This window comes from Bufo gargarizans, chromosome 2 (assembly GCF_014858855.1).
Source record: "Bufo gargarizans isolate SCDJY-AF-19 chromosome 2, ASM1485885v1, whole genome shotgun sequence".
NCBI classification, from domain to species: domain Eukaryota; kingdom Metazoa; phylum Chordata; class Amphibia; order Anura; family Bufonidae; genus Bufo; species Bufo gargarizans.
In genome coordinates, this window is record NC_058081.1 from 517,221,644 (window position 1) to 517,241,499 (window position 19,856).

Below are 19,856 nucleotides of genomic sequence, written 5' to 3' on the forward strand. Positions count from 1 at the left end.
ACTGATGCTACTAGCCTGTGCCAGTCACTTCACTGGTTGCCCATCCACCACAGAATACAGTTCAAACTTCTCACCCACAAAGCTCTCCACAGTGCTGCACCTCTATACATCTCCTCCCTCATCTCCATCTACCACCCTACTCGTGCTCTCCGTTCTGTTAGCGACCTAAGATTAATAACCTCCATAATTCGTACCTCTCACTCCCGTCTTCAAGACTTTTCTCGAGCTGCACCCACTCTCTGGAATGCTCTGCCCTATTGTAAGCTCTTGCAAGCAGGGCCCTCACTTCCCAGTGTTTCAGTTGTATATTAGCCAGTTACGTTGTAATGTCTTTTGTTTTGCAGATGAACCCTTTGCATTGTAAAGCGCTGCGGAATATGGTGGTGCTATATATAATGTATTGCGTAAGCAGAAACCCCAGGGGTGCTTATTGTGTGACAGTGACTCCTGCAAGCTCTAGCACTTTGTGCATACTTCACTCTCCCCGGCGGGAATCTGCTGCACCCACAACACAGACTAATTGGCAATTATAGATAGAGAAATGACTATCAATAAGCCAACTCTGGATTTAATTAAATCAGAGCGCCAGGCACAGCGCAGACGGGAAGGAATTAACAGCCCCCGGAGAAAAGTGATCTGCTTCTCACTACTGCAGGAAGAGACGCTTATTAGACAGAATCAGTTCAATCGACAAACAAGCGCTCGACTTGCAAGTCTTCAGGGCCTGGGCTCTCTGGGTTTAGGCTAGGGCTACACCAACACTTTTCCCACACTACCAAAAATCATTCTGATGTCACTTTCCATAGTGAATGCATTAGGTAACTTGAGTATCTCTTTAAAATCGCTGTAGCTATTTCCTACATGCTGAGATTTTGGAGCTTTATAGACTAAAATGAAATTCACATTTTAACTCTAGCAATTAAATTGTTCCAGCAAAGGATAAATGGGCTTTTCTGAGATTTTTGAACTGATAACCTAGCTTCCAGATAGGTCATCAGTATTTGATCAGTGGTCATCCAGCACCTGGGAACCCCACCAATCAGCTACTGCGAGCGCTGTTTTTTTCTCAATCAGCTGATCAGCGGGGGTCTTAGTGACATCACAGAGAATGCAGTCTATCCATTCCATAGAAAGCAGGGGTGATGTCAATGAGAATGCAACCTATTCATTTACTAGAGATCAGCAGTGACATCACAGAGAATGCAGCCTATCCATTCACTAGAGAGCAGTGGTGACATCACTGAGAATGCAGCCTATCCTTTCACTAGAGAGCAGCGGTGACATCACTAAGAATGCAGCCTATCCATTCATTAGAGAGCAGTGGTGACATCACAGAGAATGCAGCCTATCCATTCACTAGAGAACAGTGGTGACATCACAGAGAATGCAGCCTATCCTTTCACTAGAGAGCAGTGGTGACATCACTAAGAATGCAGCCTATCCATTCATTAGAGAGCAGTGGTGACATCACAGAGAATGCAGCCTATCCATTCACTAGAGAACAGTGGTGACATCACAGAGAATGGAGCCTATCCATTCACTAGAGAGCAGTGGTGACATTACAGAGAATGCAGCCTATCCATTCACTAGAGATCAGTGGTGACATCATGGAGAATGCAGCCTATCTATTCACTAGAAAGCAGTGGCAACATCACTGAGAATGCAGCCTATCCAGTCACTAGAGAGCAGCCGTGACATCATCACTGAGAATGCAGCCTATCCATTCACTAGAGAGCAGCCGTGACATCATCACTGAGAATGCAGCCTACGCATTCACTAGAGAGCAGCCGTGACATCATCACTGAGAATGCAGCCTATCCATTCACTAAAGAGCAGCCGTGACATCATCACTGAGAATGCAGCCTATCCATTCACTAGAGAGCAGCCGTGACATCATCATTGAGAATGCAGCCTACGCATTCACTAGAGAGCAGCCGTGACATCATCACTGAGAATGCAGCCTATCCATTCACTAAAGAGCAGCTGTGACATTATCACTGAGAATGCAGCCTATCCATTCACTAGAGAGCAGCCGTGACATCATCACTGAGAATGCAGCCTATCCGTTCACTAGAGAGCAGCTGTGACATCATCACTGAGAATGCAGCCTATCCATTCACTAGAGAGCAGCCGTGACATCATCACTATGAATGCAGCCTATCCATTCACTAGAAAGCAGCAGTGACATCACTGAGAGTGCAGCCTATCCATTCACTAGAGAGCAGCTGTGACATCATCACTGAGAATGCAGCCTATCCATTCTCTAGAGAGCAGCCGTGACATCATCACTGAGAATGCAGCCTACGCATTCACTAGAGAGCAGCCGTGACATCATCACTGAGAATGCAGCCTATCCATTCACTAGAGAGCAGCCGTGACATCATCACTGAGAATGCAGCCTACGCATTCACTAGAGAGCAGCCGTGACATCATCACTGAGAATGCAGCCTATCCATTCACTAAAGAGCAGCTGTGACATCATCACTGAGAATGCAGCCTATCCATTCACTAGAGAGCAGCCGTGACATCATCATTGAGAATGCAGCCTATCCATTCACTAGAGAGCAGCCGTGACATCATCACTGAGAATGCAGCCTATCCATTCACTAGAGAGCAACCGTGACATCACTGAGAGTGCAGCCTATCCATTCACTAGAGAGCAGCCGTGACATCATCACTGAGAATGCAGCCTATCCATTCTCTAGAGAGCAGCCGTGACATCATCACTGAGAATGCAGGCTACGCATTCACTAGAGAGCAGCCGTGACATCATCACTGAGAATTCAGCCTATCCATTCACTAGAGAGCAGCCATGACATCATCACTGAGAATGCAGCCTACGCATTCACTAGAGAGCAGCCGTGACATCATCACTGAGAATGCAGCCTATCCATTCACTAAAGAGCAGCCGTGACATCATCACTATGAATGCAGCCTATCCATTCACTAGAGAGCAGCTGTGACATCACTGAGAGTGCAGCCTATCCATTCACTAGAGAGCATTCGTGACATCATCACTGAGAATGCAGCCTATCCATTCACTAGAGAGCAGCTGTGACATCATCACTGAGAATGCAGCCTATCCATTCACTAAAGAGCAGCTGTGACATCATCACTGAGAATGCAGCCTATCCATTCACTAAAGAGCAGCTGTGACATCATCACTGAGAATGCAGCCTGTCCATTCACTAGAGAGCAGCCGTGACATCATCACTGAGAATGCAGCCTATTCGTTCACTAGAGAGCAGCCATGACATCATCACTGAGAATGCAGCCTATCCATTCACTAGAGAGCAGCCGTGACATCACTGAGAATGCAGCCTATCCGTTCACTAGAGAGCAGCCGTGACATCATCACTATGAATGCAGCCTATCCATTCACTAGAGAGCAGCCGTGACATCATCACTGAGAATGCAGCCTATCCATTCACTAAAGAGCAGCTGTGACATCATCACTGAGATGCAGCCTATCCATTCACTAAAGAGCAGCTGTGACATCATCACTGAGAATGCAGCCTGTCCATTCACTAGAGAGCAGCCGTGACATCATCACTGAGAATGCAGCCTATTCGTTCACTAGAGAGCAGCCATGACATCATCACTGAGAATGCAGCCTATCCGTTCACTAGAGAGCAGCCGTGACATCATCACTGAGAATGTAGCCTATCCGTTCACTAGAGAGCAGCCGTGACATCACTGAGAGTGCAGCCAGTCCATTCACTAGAGATCAGTGGTGACATCACTGAGAATGCAGCCTGTCCATTCACTAGAGAGCAGCCGTGACATCATCACTGAGAATGCAGCCTATCCGTTCACTAGAGAGCAGCTGTGACATCATTACTGAGAATGCAGCCTATCCATTCACTATAGAGCAGCCGTGACATCACTGAGAATGCAGCCTATCCATTCACTAGAGAGCAGCCGTGACATCATCACTGAGAATGCAGCCTATCCATTCACTAGAGAGCAGCCGTGACATCATCACTGAGAATGCAGGCTATCCGTTCACTAGAGAGCAGCCGTGACATCACTGAGAATGCAGCCTATCCATTCACTAAAGAGCAGCTGTGACATCATCACTGAGAATGCAGCCTGTCCATTCACTAGAGAGCAGCCGTGACATCATCACTGAGAATGCAGCCTATCCGTTCACTAGAGAGCAGCTGTGACATCATTACTGAGAATGCAGCCTATCCATTCACTAGAGAGCAGCCGTGACATCATCACTGAGAATGTAGCCTATCCGTTCACTAGAGAGCAGCCGTGACATCATCACTGAGAATGCAGCCTATCCATTCGCTAGAGAGCAGCCGTGACATCATCACTGAGAATGCAGCCTATCCGTTCACTAGAGAGCAGCTGTGACATCATTACTGAGAATGCAGCCTATCCATTCACTAGAGAGCAGCTGTGACATCATTACTGAGAATGCAGCCTATCCATTCACTAGAGAGCAGCTGTGACATCATTACTGAGAATGCAGCCTATCCATTCACTAGAGAGCAGCCGTGACATCACTGAGAGTGCAGCCTATCCATTCACTAGAGAGCAGCCGTGACATCACTGAGAGTGCAGCCTATCCATTCACTAGAGAGCAGTGGTGACATCACAGAGAATGCAGCCTATCCGTTCACTAGAGAGCAGCTGTGACATCATTACTGAGAATGCAGCCTATCCATTCACTAGAGAGCAGCCGTGACATCACTGAGAGTGCAGCCTATCCATTCACTAGAGAGCAGCCGTGACATCACTGAGAGTGCAGCCAGTCCATTCACTAGAGAGCAGTGGTGACATCACAGAGAATGCAGCCTATCCGTTCACTAGAGAGCAGCTGTGACATCATTACTGAGAATGCAGCCTATCCATTCACTAGAGAGCAGCCGTGACATCACTGAGAGTGCAGCCTATCCATTCACTAGAGAGCAGCCGTGACATCACTGAGAGTGCAGCCAGTCCATTCACTAGAGAGCACTTCTGGAGTTGCACCTCTGCACTGATCTGTAACATTAGGATACATTTCCACAACATGTGAATGATTATACTGTAAGAACCCCATCCATTAGATTTTATCCCTTTTTTTTTCTTTTTAATCATTGACTGGCGCATGTACTGTTTCCCAGCAACTGTGCAGCAGAGTGAATGGAAGATACACATGTGATAGTCTCGTATCCTGGAAACAATCTGCACTCAGTTTACAAGCTTCATGTTTATACCAAGTTACAAATACATAATTGTTCTATATTCTCATTTTCTGCACATGTATGAAATGGCAGTATGTGGTACATGCATCTTGTCGTTACACCGATGATCAGGAAATCATTGCTGGCCTAGTGCACAAAGGGTCCTTCTGGGAATAACTGGCAGACTCTGGGGCTGCTTAGTGATGTTATTAGTCTCAGGGCTCATTCACACAACAGTTGTTGTTTTGCAGTCCGTTTTTCACTGTTCCGTATCTGAGTTGTTGTTTTTTTCCTGTTTTGAGTCCGCATCCGTTCCATTATGTCACAAAACATATCCGTATGGTTTCCATACGTGTTACGTTTTTTTACGGATCGTATACGGACGAAAGAATGAGCCAAGAAAGAGTTACAAATTTTAGCCACTTCCCGTTTTTCACACCCCCTATATAAGATGGTCATGTGATTGCCTTGACGGTATTTTCTTCAGCTGTGCTTGGCTGGCATAGTTTTCTAGCTCCTGCTATCTGTTGGATCATGTCTGACGATTCGGAGGAAGAGGTTCTCTTGTGCTGGCTTATTTCTCGGAATTTCGGACGGCAGCCAACTATGCGGACCGAGGAACTGAGGAGGAGGCATTGGGTTCACCCAATTGTCTCTCAGCGACGCAGGAAGGGCCACTTATACATGCTGCACATGGATCTGCGACAGCATCCTGAGAAATTTCACGGGTTTAGACATTTTGTTAGCGGTTCTGCGTCCTGGAATCACATATCAGGACACAAATATGAGGCGCATTTCACCATAGGAACGGCTCATCGTGACGTTGAGGTAGGTTTCCTACATTAGTTTGTGTATTTCTGTTATCTTTTATAGTGTCATTTTCAATACATTTCCTGATGTCTATGATATAGTCAAATGCAATTGTAATATAATTTTAATTTTACATTTTTACACTTTTAGATTCCTGGCAACCGGCAATTCATTTGCTTCACTGCATTTTGAGTTCCTGCTGGGCGTCTCAACCATTTCTCGGATTGTTCCTCAAACGTGTCAAGTCATTTGGCAGCAACTCCAGGACACGGTGATGCCAGAGTGCAAGGTAGATGATTGGATGCGAATCGCTGAGGGCTTCGAACGTGATGCGCAGTTCCCAAACTGCATTGGGGCAATGGATGGCAAACACATCCGTGTGAAGAAGCCGCCTCACTCAGGTTTGCGGTTCTAAAATTATAAACAATATTTTTCCGTAGTGTTTTTAGCTTTGGCTGACAGTACCTACAAGTTTATCATTGTTGATATCGGGGCCTATGGGAGCACCGCAGATGCCCGCATTTTCGGTGCTTCTAGAATGGGTGATCGGCTTCAAGCCAACCAACTTGCCCTCCCAGAGCCCAGACGGCTGCCAGGATCTGCAGGACCACCGGCTCCGTTTGTAATAGTGGCTGATGAAGGGTTTGCTTTGACACCCCATGTCATGCGACCCTTTCCCACACGCGACATGGATGACAGCAGGCGTATATTCAACTATCGGCTGACAAGAGCCCGTCGGGATGTCGAGTGTGCGTTTGGAATACTTACAGATGTCACCGGACAATGCCACCCTGGTTATTCAAGCATGTGGGATCCTGCACAACTTCGTCAGGATTCATGATGCTCCTTCAGACCCTGGAGTAGACCAAAATCTCTGTTGAATATGATCATAGACGACCTGGAACAGCTGGCATGGCTGTTCGGGAAATGTATGCCGACTATTTCTCCAGCCCTGAGGGGACATTGCCATTGCAAATGGATGCAGTTCGTGGCAGACATTGATGAATGCTGGACTCTGGGCATCTTAGTTTATTTTTTATTTTTAGTCAGGTCCTTATTTTTTTCTTATTTGCTAGATAGAAGACAACGAGGACCCTTGACGTGGGCTTGTGGGCTGGGGTATATAGTAGGCAAATAACATGGTCAATGTAATCATTTCATCTCGTGTTGCCAGTATATTGGCCATAAGAACATGTGACAATAAAGTGACCATATATTTGAAAATATATCCCCTCTAATACCTCAGTAAATGTTTGAATTAAAGGGTTTTTTAGACTTCTGCAAATAACATTGATTTGTAACTTAAACTTCATATAAGCCTGTTACTAAGGTATTGTTATTAAAGGGAGTCTGTCACCTCCATATGGCCATATACAGTGCTTACATGGCTCTGTAGCACACCTATACAGGATTGTAATTGTACCTTTGTTCTTTTCCTTAGACTTGCACAAGCAGGAAAAACAAAGTTTAATTCATATGCAAATGAGCACTCGCAAGTGCCCAGGGGCGACGTCGGGTGTGTAGGTGCCCAGGCTGCTCTGCCTTCTTTTCACTTTACTCCTCCCCAGCCTCTTCCTTTGCCCGCCCCCCAAGTCCTTTACGTCATCGCTAGGTCCGGCCAAGATCCCACGCCTGTGCACTGCTTCGCCGGGCTGGGGCATGCACACAGTGATGCCCATTGAGGGCACTGCATCGCTTCACCTAGTGTGCATGCCCTCGCCTGGACCTATCGATGAGGCAAGAGTCTTGGAGGGCGGGCAAAGGCAGAGGCTGGGGAGGAGTAAAGTGAAAAGAAGGCAGAGCAGCCTGGGCACCTACACACTGAACACCGCCCCTGGGCACTTTTTGCCTATTTAGTGCCTATTTGCATATGAATTAAACTTGGTTTTTCCTGCTTGTGCAAGTCTAAAGAAAAGACAAAGGTACAGTTACAATCCTGTATAGGTGTCTTACAGAGCCATGTAAGCACTGTATATGGCCATATGGAGGTGACAGACTCCCTTTAACCATATTGTTTCCTTTGATGGCAGCCTTATTTTCTACATCATATCATATGTTTGTTTTCATTGGTAACGACCAGCCACCAATACATGAGTGGTCGTAGTGCGCGAACACTAGATGAAAGAACGATGGCTCATATGCGCTCCAACGGTCCCGGCCACTAAAGACGCCTGTGCTTTATCATCTAGTGTGAAGGCACTACCAGCACTGATGGAGAGCAGGGTGTTGTTTATACCTTGGAAATGTAGTTTATAATAACCATACAGCATAGGAAGCAATAGAGCTACTAAAAGTCTCTTCGTAATCTGCTTGTATGAACTTTATCATGTAGAAAAGTTAAATTGTATACGTTATCCAGTCCCATAAATTAGAAAAGTGTGCTTATGTATTACTAATTTGTCATATTTATGTTTTTTCAGGTCATATTGTCCGGATGAGAAGTAGCAAACCATCGATGTCCTTAAATCCCGGAAATGGAAAGAAATATTATAAATGTTTAAATGTACGAGTGTATGTGCTAATAAAAATAATGTGTTTATGTTATGTTATAAAAAGTCTCATACAATGTTCTTTGTAAAAAAAAAAACTACAAGTTGAATAATTACAGTAGGCAATAAAGGATTTAGTGTAAAGAACAGTATTTATAATATAAGAAAAATAAAATAAATATGGCTTTTACTTCAGCCTTTTCACCAGACAAATATATTACAATATAAAACACAAATTTAATAAAATTATAAATCAAACAGCTCCCTTGTAAAAGGGCCTTGTCCATGCCTTGGAGGCGCACCCATTTCCCCTGGTGGGCCAAAAGAATGATGGGGCCCCGAAACAACTGGACGCCCATAATAAGGCCATTCTTGACTAAAAGGCTGGGAAAAACCTGCCTGACTTTGCCCTTGACTAGCTGTACTCGGACCTGGTTGGGGGTGTATATCTCCTGCCAGTGCCCGATATTTAAGTTGGTCCACACATATCAACAACTCCAAAGGATCCATGTTGGTGTCCATTATGTTGATGACGGATGTCACGACATTAGCAAATATTGTTTGCTTATCATGAAAATATTTTTTATATAAAAGGAGCAAAGGCTTTTAGAAGGCGCTCCTCCTTTGATTCATCTTTTTTTTCTGGAGATACTCGAGCACATGGTGATCTATATGTGCATGAGTCTCTCCAGACTCTGTGGGCCGTTGCCTCCCACCCCTTCTCACCCGTGGCCTAGGCTGGAGTGGCTCTGGGCTGGATGGCACATTTTCTGGTGGCTCGGGATTGGCGGCCTCTTCTGTTTGCGCCTGGCGTTCGGGCTCCTGGGCTGGGATTCCTTGTCCCTCTGACAAATGGGCCGCTGGGGAGTGGGGCCCTGCTGGTTCATCTGTGTTTGAGGAGGACTCTCCGGCAGCCTCAGGATGAAGGTTGTCCACAGTACTAAAAGGAGAAAGACAAAGGTTTAAAGAGTGTCAAAATACACAAACATAGGGAATTACATTATGTGCATATACACATACTGTATGTTCACAATTATATTGCATTATACAATAATAAAAACACAATTTAACTTACAGTGCCTTGCAAAAGTATTCACCCCCTTGACTTTTTTCGTATTTTGTTACATTACAGCCTTAAGTTCAATGTTTTGTTAATCTGAATTCTATGTGATGGATCAGAACACAATAGCCTAAGTCGGTGAAGTGAAATGAGAAAAATATATAAATAAAACTATTGTTTAGAAATAGAAAACTGCAAATTGGCATGTGCGTATGTATTCACCCCCTTTGTTAGGAAGCCCATAAAAAGCTCTGGTGCAACAAATTTACCTTCAGAAGTCACATAATAGTGAAATGATGTCACCTGTGTGCAATCTAAGTGTCACATAATCTGTTATTACATATACACACCTTTTTTGAAAGGCCCCAAAGGCTGCAACACCTAAGCAAGAGGCATCACTAACCAAACACTTCCATGAAGACCAAGGAACTCTCCAAACAAGTAAGGGACAATGTTGTTGAGAAGTACATATCAGGGTTAGGTGATAAGAAAATATTAAAATATTTGACGATCCCCAAGAGCACCATCAAATCTATCATAACCAAATGGAAAGAACATGGCACAACAGCAAACCTGCCAAGAGACGGCCGCCCACCAAAACTCACGGACGGGGCAAGGAGGGCATTAATCCGAGAGGCAGCACAGAGACCGAAGGTAACCCTGGAGGAGCTGCAGTGTTCCACAGCAGAGACTGGAGTATCTGTACATAGGACGACAATAAGCCGTACGCTCCACAGAGTTGGGCTTTATGGCAGAGTGGCCAGAAGAAAGCCATTACTTTCAGCTGAAAACAAAAAGGCACATTGTGAGTTTGCAAAAAGGCATGTGGGAGACTCCCAAAATGTATGGAGGAAGGTGCTCTGGTCTGATGAGACAAAAATTGAACTTTTCGGCCAAAGAAAACGTTATGTCTGGCGCAAACCCAACACATCACATCACCCAAAGCAAAGAACACCATCCCCACAGTAAAACATGGTGGTGGCAGTATCATGCTGTGGGGATGGGACTGGGAAACTGGTCAGAGTTGAGGGAAAGATGGATGGTGCTAAATACAAGGATATTCTTGAGCAAAACCTGCGTGATGTGAGGCTAGGACGGAGGTTCACCTTCCAGCAGGACAATGACCCCAAACACACGGCTAAAGCAACACCTGAGTGGTTCAAGGGGAAACATGTAAATGTGTTGGAACGGCCGAGTCAAAGCCCAGATCTCAATCCAATAGAAAATCTGTGGTCAGACTTAAAGATTGCTGTTCACAAGCGCAAACATCCAACCTGAAGGAGCTGGAGCAGTTTTGCAAGGAGGAATGGGCACAAATGCCAGTGGTAAGATGTGGCAAGCTCATAGAGACTTACCCAAAGCTGTGATTGCCGCAAAAGGTGGCTCTACAAAGTACTGACTTTAGGGGGGTGAATAGTTATGCAAATTGACATTTTCTGTTATTTTGTCCTAATTGTTGTTTTCTTCACAATAAAAACAAACATCTTCAGAGTTGTCGGCATGTTCTGTAAATTACATGATGCAAATCCTCAAACAATCCATGTTAATACTTTTGCAAGGCACTGTTCCTTCTTAGCTCCAGAACTGGAGAAAGAAACTGCAACTGTGCAGTGTATAAATATGTTTTTTTTTTGTTTGTTTTTTAAGGGCACCGTCCCCAGTGTGGCCCTTTAATAGCATTTGTTCCCTGCGGTACTGGTCACGGCAGGACTGCCAACGTGTTTTCACTTTGTTGACTGTAAACTAAAAAGAACATAAAGTACATAATTAACTTACTGCGTGCTTATTCAAGTACACAAAATCCACACAAACTTATTGTAACTTCATTCCACATTATGGCACATAACTAGTTAATAATAGTGTTTAGTTATAATGACAAGAACAGTTTGAACCTTTAAATGTGCTTACAGAGGGACAGGAGGAACGTCATAACCTCAAACAGGCACCCAGAACTAATGCAGCCATCAATTAGCAGATGAGAGAACATGCAGTGAATAGAAAGCACATGGCTGCTATCAGACTTTACATGATGCAATACCCGCAGACACAGTTTACAGATGGGTCACACTGTGGTGGCACATAGAGAAATCATTTAGGACATTACATGACAGTTGCTGGGGCTGAAACATACTCATAAACACATGCTGATAATAACACTATGTTGGTGGCCATGATATGGAATGCCGCTGATTGCTAAATCATTTCTAAACATCAACTATACATTCTGCTATATATGCAAACATTGAAGATCTGCAAGGGTTGGCTTACCAAGGCCTGCACGTTTGCTATTTGGGCATCCTTCCCATTCGGAGCCGAAGATGGTGCGCGTCACCTCCACCCAAGACCTGTCTTTCCATACCCGGTCATGGTAGTAGAGATCAGACCGGGTATCCCAAAGCTCTGGCCGTTCTTGAATTAACAAAATCAGCTCCTCTACATCCAAACGGGTCATTGTGAAAGCTTTGCTGTGGCCTGCTACCTGTCTGCAAATTTTTATTTACAAACTGAAAGCCCATGGCTATTGTGGGCCTGGCCTAAGAATCCACAGAACGGATCCTAAAAAAAACGGATGAAATGCGGTGGCGTTCCATATTTTTCGTGGTCCCATTGACTTGAATAGAGCCACGGACCGTGATTTGCAGACAATAATAGGACAAGCACTACTTTTTTGCGGAACAGCCAAGCGGACATACAGACACGGACTGGTTTCCGTTTTTTTTTTGCAGACCCATTGAAGTGAATGGTTCCGCATACAGGCCGCAAAAAAAAAAAAAATATGGAACGGCCACAGAAAGAAAATACATTTGTGTGCATGAGCCCTCAAGTGAATAGACAAGCTGCATTTTCTGTGATGTCACCACTGCTCTGTAGCAAAGGGTAGTCTGCATTCTGAGTGATGTCACCACTCATCTCTAGTGAATGGATAGGCTGCATTCTCAGCGATGTCACCACTGCTCTGTAGCAAACGGGTACTCTGCATTGTGATTGATGTCACCATTGATTTCTAGTGAATGGATAGGTTGCATTCTCCGTGATGTCACCACTGCTTTCTAGTGAATGTATAGGCTGCATTCTCAGTGATGTCACCACTGCTCTCTAGTGAATGGATAGGCTGCATTCTCAGTGATGTCACCACTGCTCTCTAGTGAATGGATAGGCTGCATTCTCAGTGATGTCACCACTGCTTTCTAGTGAATGTATAGGCTGCATTCTCAGTGATGTCACCACTGCTTTCTAGTGAATGTATAGGATGCATCCTCAGTGATGTCACCACTGCTCTCTAGTGAATGGATAGGCTGCATTCTCAGTGATGTCACCACTGCTTTCTAGTGAATGGATAGGCTGCATTCTCTGTGATGTCACCACTGCTCTCTAGTGAATAGACAAGCTGCATCCTCAGTGATGTCACCACTGCTCTCTAGTGAATGGATAGGCTGCATTCTCTGTGATGTCACCACTGCTCTCTAGTGAAAGGATAGGCTGCATTCTCAGTGATGTCACCACTGATCTCTAGTGAATGGATAGGCTGAATTCTCAGTGAAGTCACCACTGCTTTCTAGTGAATGGATAGGCTGCATTCTCTGTGATGTCACCACTGCTCTCTAGTGAATGGATAGGCTGCATTCTCAATGATGTCACCACTGATCTCTAGTGAATGGATAGGCTGCATTCTCAGTGATGTCATCACTGCTTTCTAGTGAATGTATAGGCTGCATTCTCAGTGATGTCACCACTGCTTTCTAGTGAATGGATAGGCTCCATTCTCGGTGATGTCACCACTGCTCTCTAGTGAATGGATAGGCTGCATTCTCAGTGATGTCACCACTGATTTCTAGAGAATGGATAGGCTGCATTCTCAGTGATGTCACCACTGATCTCTAGTGAATGGATAGGCTGTGTTCTCAGATGTCAGTGTCTCGTATGTATACTGTACACATAGTTTGGTTTTGTTTCCACAACTGGGTTTCAGAAAAATGGCAGCCAGTTCTCTGAACTGATTAAAGCTACATGCACACAACCATATGGGTTTTGCGGTCCGCAAATTGGGGATCCACAAAAGAACAAAACAAAAACGGATGACATCCATATGCCATCCGTTTTTTTTTGCGGATCCATTGTAACAATACCTAAAACGGACAAGAATAGGACATGCTCAAATTTTTTTTTGCGGGGCTACGGAACGGACATACTGATGCGGACAGCACATAGTATGCTGTCCGCAATTTTTGAGGACCCATTGAAATGGTCGGCATCCTATCCGCAAAAAAAACTGAACAGACACGGAAACAAACAACGTTCGTGTGCATGTAACCTAATCAAAATGTGAAAAATGTGAAAGAGTTATACAATAATGCGTGTCTGCAGGCAATGAGGCACAGTGGAGGCTCCTTGCAAGATTAGGGCTACGTTCCAGAATATTGCATTGAGGATTTGGTCAGGATTAACCCTTTCTACCCCGGAGATTTTTTTTGACTTTGCGTTTTCGCTCCCTGCCTTCCCAGAGCCATAACTTTTTTTATTTTTCCGTTCACATAGTCGTATGAGGGCTTATTGTTTGTGAGAAGTTGTAATTTCCAAAGCCACCATTTAATATTGCATAGAATGTAGTGGGAAGTAGGAAATACAATTTCAAAGGTGGTGGAATTGGGAAAAAAACGCAATTTTGCCACAGTTTTACTTTTTTTTTTGTTGTTGTTTTTTTACAGCGTTCATTATGCAGTAAAACTGACTTGTGATCTTTATTCTCCAGGTCAGTACGAATCTGGTGATACCACATATGTATACTTTTCCTTGCGTTTTGATGCTGAAAAAAAATTAAAGACTAAAGTTTTTTTGCTGTAAAATTTCTGACCCCTATAACTTTTTTGTAGTTATGTGTGCGGAGCTTTATGAGGGCTCATTTTTTGCGGGGCGATGTGTACTTTTCATTGATACCATTCTGTAGCGTGTACAGCTTTTTGCTCACTTTTTATTTAATTTTTTTTGTGGGAGGAGAAGCAACCCAAAAAAATGGAAAATCAGCCATGTTGACCCTTTTTTTTCGTTTCACCTTTTTTCCGTATGGGATTAATACTTTTATATTTTGATAGTATGTATAAGTATTTGCCTGTATTTCTCAGCAATGAGGACATCATTAACCCCTTCCCGACATGTGATGTGCTATTACGTCGCATATCGGGTCATATTGTCTCCAAGTGTAATCTGCAGCAGGACAACAACCCCAAACATACAGCCAATGTCATTAAAAACAAGGAGTCCTGGAATTGATGATATGGCTCCTACAGAGCCCTGGTCTCAACATTATCGAGTCTGTCTGGGATTACATGAAGAGACAAAAGGATTTGAGCAAGCCTACATCCACAGAAGATCTGTGGTTAATGCGCAAAGATGTTTGTAATAAACTCCCCATCGCCAGGGACGGACTGCACAGGGGCCCAGTGTAGGAAGGGGCCACTTCTTACCAGTGGCAAGGGGAGATGAGCGTTTCCTTTGTTGAAGCGCTCATCTCTCTATATTCATCTGTATTGCTGTCCTTAGGACAGCGATACAGATGGATGCTGCCGCGGGGCAGGGGAGAGGCATCTCCCTTCCCCAGTCCTCTTATAGGCTACAGGCACTAGGCCTGCAGCCTATCAGAGGCCGGCGCAATGACTGAGCCGTACAGCGCGGGACACAGTCCGGAAGAGGCCTGCATCGCATTACTGAAAGCGGCAAGGAGGTAAGTTTGTGAGTTTATTTTTATTATTTACACTTAACTAGTGGTCCTATCAGGCACTCATGGGGGTATCTACTGGGGGCCCTATTTTATGTACTGGCACACATGGGGGGCACTATGGGGGCCCTATTTTAAATACTGACACACATGGGGGGGCACTATGGGGGCCCTATTTTATATACTGGCACACATGGGGGGGGGGACTATGGAGGGGGAGGAGCACTATGGGGACCCTATCTTATATACTGGCACACATATGGGGGGCATTTTATACTGGCACATTGTAAGGCACCATGGGGACAAGGGGAGGCACACGATATAGGAGTATTTTATACTGGCACAAAATTATAGGGCATTATGGGGACCTTGGCTCAACTGGGGGCACTAAGAGTTTTTTTGGGCACACAGTAGGGGCATTGGCACACATTATTAGGGTACTATGGGGACATTGGCTCTACAGGGGGCACTAAGAGGAGGTATTTTTTATACTGCCACACAACAGGGCATTTTTATGTACTGGCGCACATTATAAGGGGCATTTTTCTACTGTTACACATTATAAAGAGAATTATTACTACCGGGGGCATTATGGTGGGCCTTTTTACAGTTGAGGGACTATGAGGAACTTGAATACTAGTATGAGCACTATGGGAGCATTATTACTTCTGGGACACAGTGGGGACATTATTACTGTAGGGGCACTATTACTACTACGTGTTGTCTGGTAGATAATTATTTCAATTGGAGGGACTTTGGGGAGCACTGTTACTGTGGGGGGCACCCTGGCACAGTATCAGCTTAGCACAATTATTTTTGGGGAACATTATGTTCACACTATTAGGGGACACTGTTTCCTGGGGGCAGTTATTTTTTTAGGACACTGTGTGCCAGTAATTATTAAAGGGGAACTATCTGTGTGTAACTAGTATAGGGAGCACAGCAGGCACAGTATTAGAGGTGGCAAGATGGGGTGTTCAGAAGGTGGGAGAATGATGGAAAACTAGAAAACTAAGATGTCTGTCTGTCAAACTCTGCAGAGAGAAGAGATGGCTGAAAGAAATCATCATGGCGGTCTGGTCTGAATTGAGAAGATGAGGACAGAGAACATCTACATTCAATGAGACATCACTGGATGTAAGAGGTATGTGGACCTGTATTAGGCTACCTTCTCATCTGAGTTAGTGATTCTGGCAGGCCCTTCCAGCAGAGAACAGCCTGCCGGAATGCTGCTGAATGCAGACAGAATGCCCGCCGGCCACATTAACTATAATGGGGTCTGGCAGAGATTGGCCACAATCTAGCATAAATGCAGAGAATCAGAGGGACACAAACCGCTGCATGCCCGAGTTTGTGTCCGGCCAATTCCATGCATTCTCTGCCGGATCAGGTGGCCGGACCATAGTGCCACAGGTGTGAAAGTTGCCTTAGGCTACTTTCACACTAGCGTTCGATCGGATCCGTTCTGAACGGATCCGATCATAATAATGCAGACGGAGGCTCCGTTCAGAACGGATCCGTGTGCATTATATTAGCATATAAAAGCTAAGTGTGAAAATAGCCTCGGACGGATCCGTCCAGACTTTCAATGTAAAGTCAATGGGGGACGGATCCGCTTGAAGATTGAGCCATATTGTGGCATCTTCAAACGGATCCGTCCCCATTGACTTACATTGTAAGTCTGGACGGATCCGTACGCCTCCGCACGGCCAGGCGGACACCCGAACGCTGCAAGCAGCGTTCAGCTGTCCGCCTGTCCGTGCGGAGGCGAGCGGAGCGGAGGCTGAACGCCGCCAGACTGATGCAGTCTGAGCGGATCTGCATCCATTCAGACTGCATCAGGGCTGGACGGAAGCGTTCGGGTCCGCTCGTGAGCTCCTTCAAACGGAGCTCACGAGCGGACCGACGAACGCTAGTGTGAAAGTAGCCTTACCTGTATGTTTTGTATTGCTATAAGTACTGTTAGGACAGAATAGGATATGTTGAGAATTTTGCCTGGGGGAGGAAGGGGGCGCACATTCTTTGCACAGGGTCTCTCTGCTGTCTGTGTCCGCCCCTGCCCACTGCGTTCCTTCGAAAACTGTGTACAAGTGAACAAAGAAGAATTGATGCTGTTCTGAAGGCAAAGGGCGGTCACACCCAATATTGATTGGATTTAGATTTTTATTGCATTTTGTTAATTGATAAAAATACACTTTTATTTTTAAAGTATTTTTACTTTGCAGTCTAAAATTTTAGTACAGTATATACAGAATATATATATTCTCTTATCTTAAGGTAAGATGATTTTTTTTTTTTGTCTGCTCTTATTAACATGAGGGGCTGATCTGAGGTCTGAATTGGAGGTCCTATTCATATTGGGGCTCTGGTCTGTAGGTCTGTTTAGGGGTCTTATGAACATTGGCGGTCTGAGGTGTGGTCTGATTAACATTAGGGGTCCGACTGGCGGTCTGATCTGAGGTCTAATGAAAAATATATTTTTTTTTCTTATTTTCCTCCTCTACAACCTAGGTATGTCATTTAGGGAAAAAAAAAAATATGGTATTTGGTAAGACAGTATATAGCCAATATCAGCTAATTGAGAAAAACAATGAATTTCCCTAAAATATATCTATCTATCTATCTATCTATCTCTCTCTCTCACTACATGGGCTCAGACTTTTATTCAGATTCACAAAAAGGTAAAAATAGGACTGTGCTATAGATTTCCATAGAACCCCACCCACACACTCCAGCTGCCACCAAATGGTCTCTGCCATAAACACCGAGTATCATATACCAGACAAAGAGGCTTTTCCAACCCCACATCCCCTAAAAATAATTCAGAAAAAAAAAAGGATAGCTATACACTATATATTTATTGGATGCATTTTTATAAAAAAAAAAAAAAAAAAAAGGCAGATGGCTACAGTCATGGGGGATGCTTTTGAGATGAGATATAAGTTTGTGAAAAATAAATTGACTGAGAAAACAACAGAGGGCTGTGCAGTCATGTATGGGTTACAACATCATGTCAGAATAAGTTCTGTGTATCAGGCATTTTACACCATTACTTTAAAGGTTGTTTTTTTTGGGTGGGGGTGGAGTGATAAAATGTATTTTAAAAAGATCCAGAAGAGGATTTTCAGGAAGTTTAATATTGATGGCCCAACTCCCAGAACCACTCCAGATCATCCTTCTGAAGAGTGTGAGGTGCTCCGACGGCTCTGTAAAACTGTCTGACAGCTGTACGAGGTATTACAGCCCAGGCCAATTCACTTGAATTGGACTGAGCCGCACATTGGCCATGTGAGCAATGAACGTGACATCCCTGGCCTAGAAAGAGGCTGTGGTGCTTACCGGACCACCACAGCCTCTTCAAACAGTGGCAAGGAGCCAGGCGTTGGACCTCATTCAAACACATACTGATTATCTATCCTGGAAAACCCCTTTACAAATTAAAAAAAAAGAATTATTGCTAGCCGATCCCCTGCCAATGCCTTTTTGAAATGCGGCTTTAGTTCCCACTGCTTGACACAGGAAATGGCTAGAAATGCCCACTAGTGCCAATGAGTGGTCGCCACAGTGACCCGACTCTGCCAGCAACTGGCTAAGAAGGCATTTCCAGTCAATTCCTTTGTGTCAATCCAGGACCAGGAGGTGAGGAGTACCAGAGACTAGAGCAGGATCAGAACCATATTGTCACTGTAATTTTTTATTTTATAACCCCTTCTGGCCCTTTTTAATACAAGTTTTCTCCATCCATAAAACCACTTTAAAGAGAACCTATCATGAACTTTTCACTGACCTCACTGTGGGCAGCATACAATAGTGACAGAAACGCTGATTTCAGCAGTGTGTCACTCATGAGTCATGACCTAAAATTAAGTGTTTGCTGAGGACCAGCATCATAATCACTGCAGGCCAGGCCTCGAAGAGTCACATCTACCTGAGAAGAGTCACATCTACCTGAGAAGAGTCCTGGTTATTCATAATCTCCTGCTCTCCTCGCCCACCTGCTGATGATTGGCAGTTCTCTCCTAGAGAGAAAGGGAGAAAACTAGGTAGAAGACGGTCAGTCACCAGCAGGTGGGCGGGAGAGCAGGAAGTCATGAATAACCAGGACTCTTCTCAGGTGGCAGTGACTCTTCTCCAGGCCCGGTCTGCAAGGATTGTGATGTTGGTTCTCGGCAACCACTTACTTTTAACTTATAAATGACAGACCGCTGAAATCAACGCACCTGTCTCTACTTTATGCTGCCGTTAGTATGGGCAGCATGAAGGTGATGACCGGTTCCCTTTAAAATGCAATTTAAAGGCATTCTACAACTCTCATATATTTTGTATTTCTGATTCTCTGGGAATTCTTGTGTACATCCAAAAGGCTAGAAACTTGCTTTGCCCTAATACTTCTCTCATTCTGAGGGTTTGTTACAACTGTGTGCAGTCTAGACAATCATGTATGAACAGTGGCATAACTAAGGATTATGGCAGTAGCAACCAGACCCCTTAGTCCAGGGGTCCCACAGACCTTCTTGCATCAGGTATCGAGACCTGTGTGCTGGGCACCAAAGACAAGAGAAGCAAGAAGAGATAAGTATACGCTTGTTTTGATTTTCTTTTTT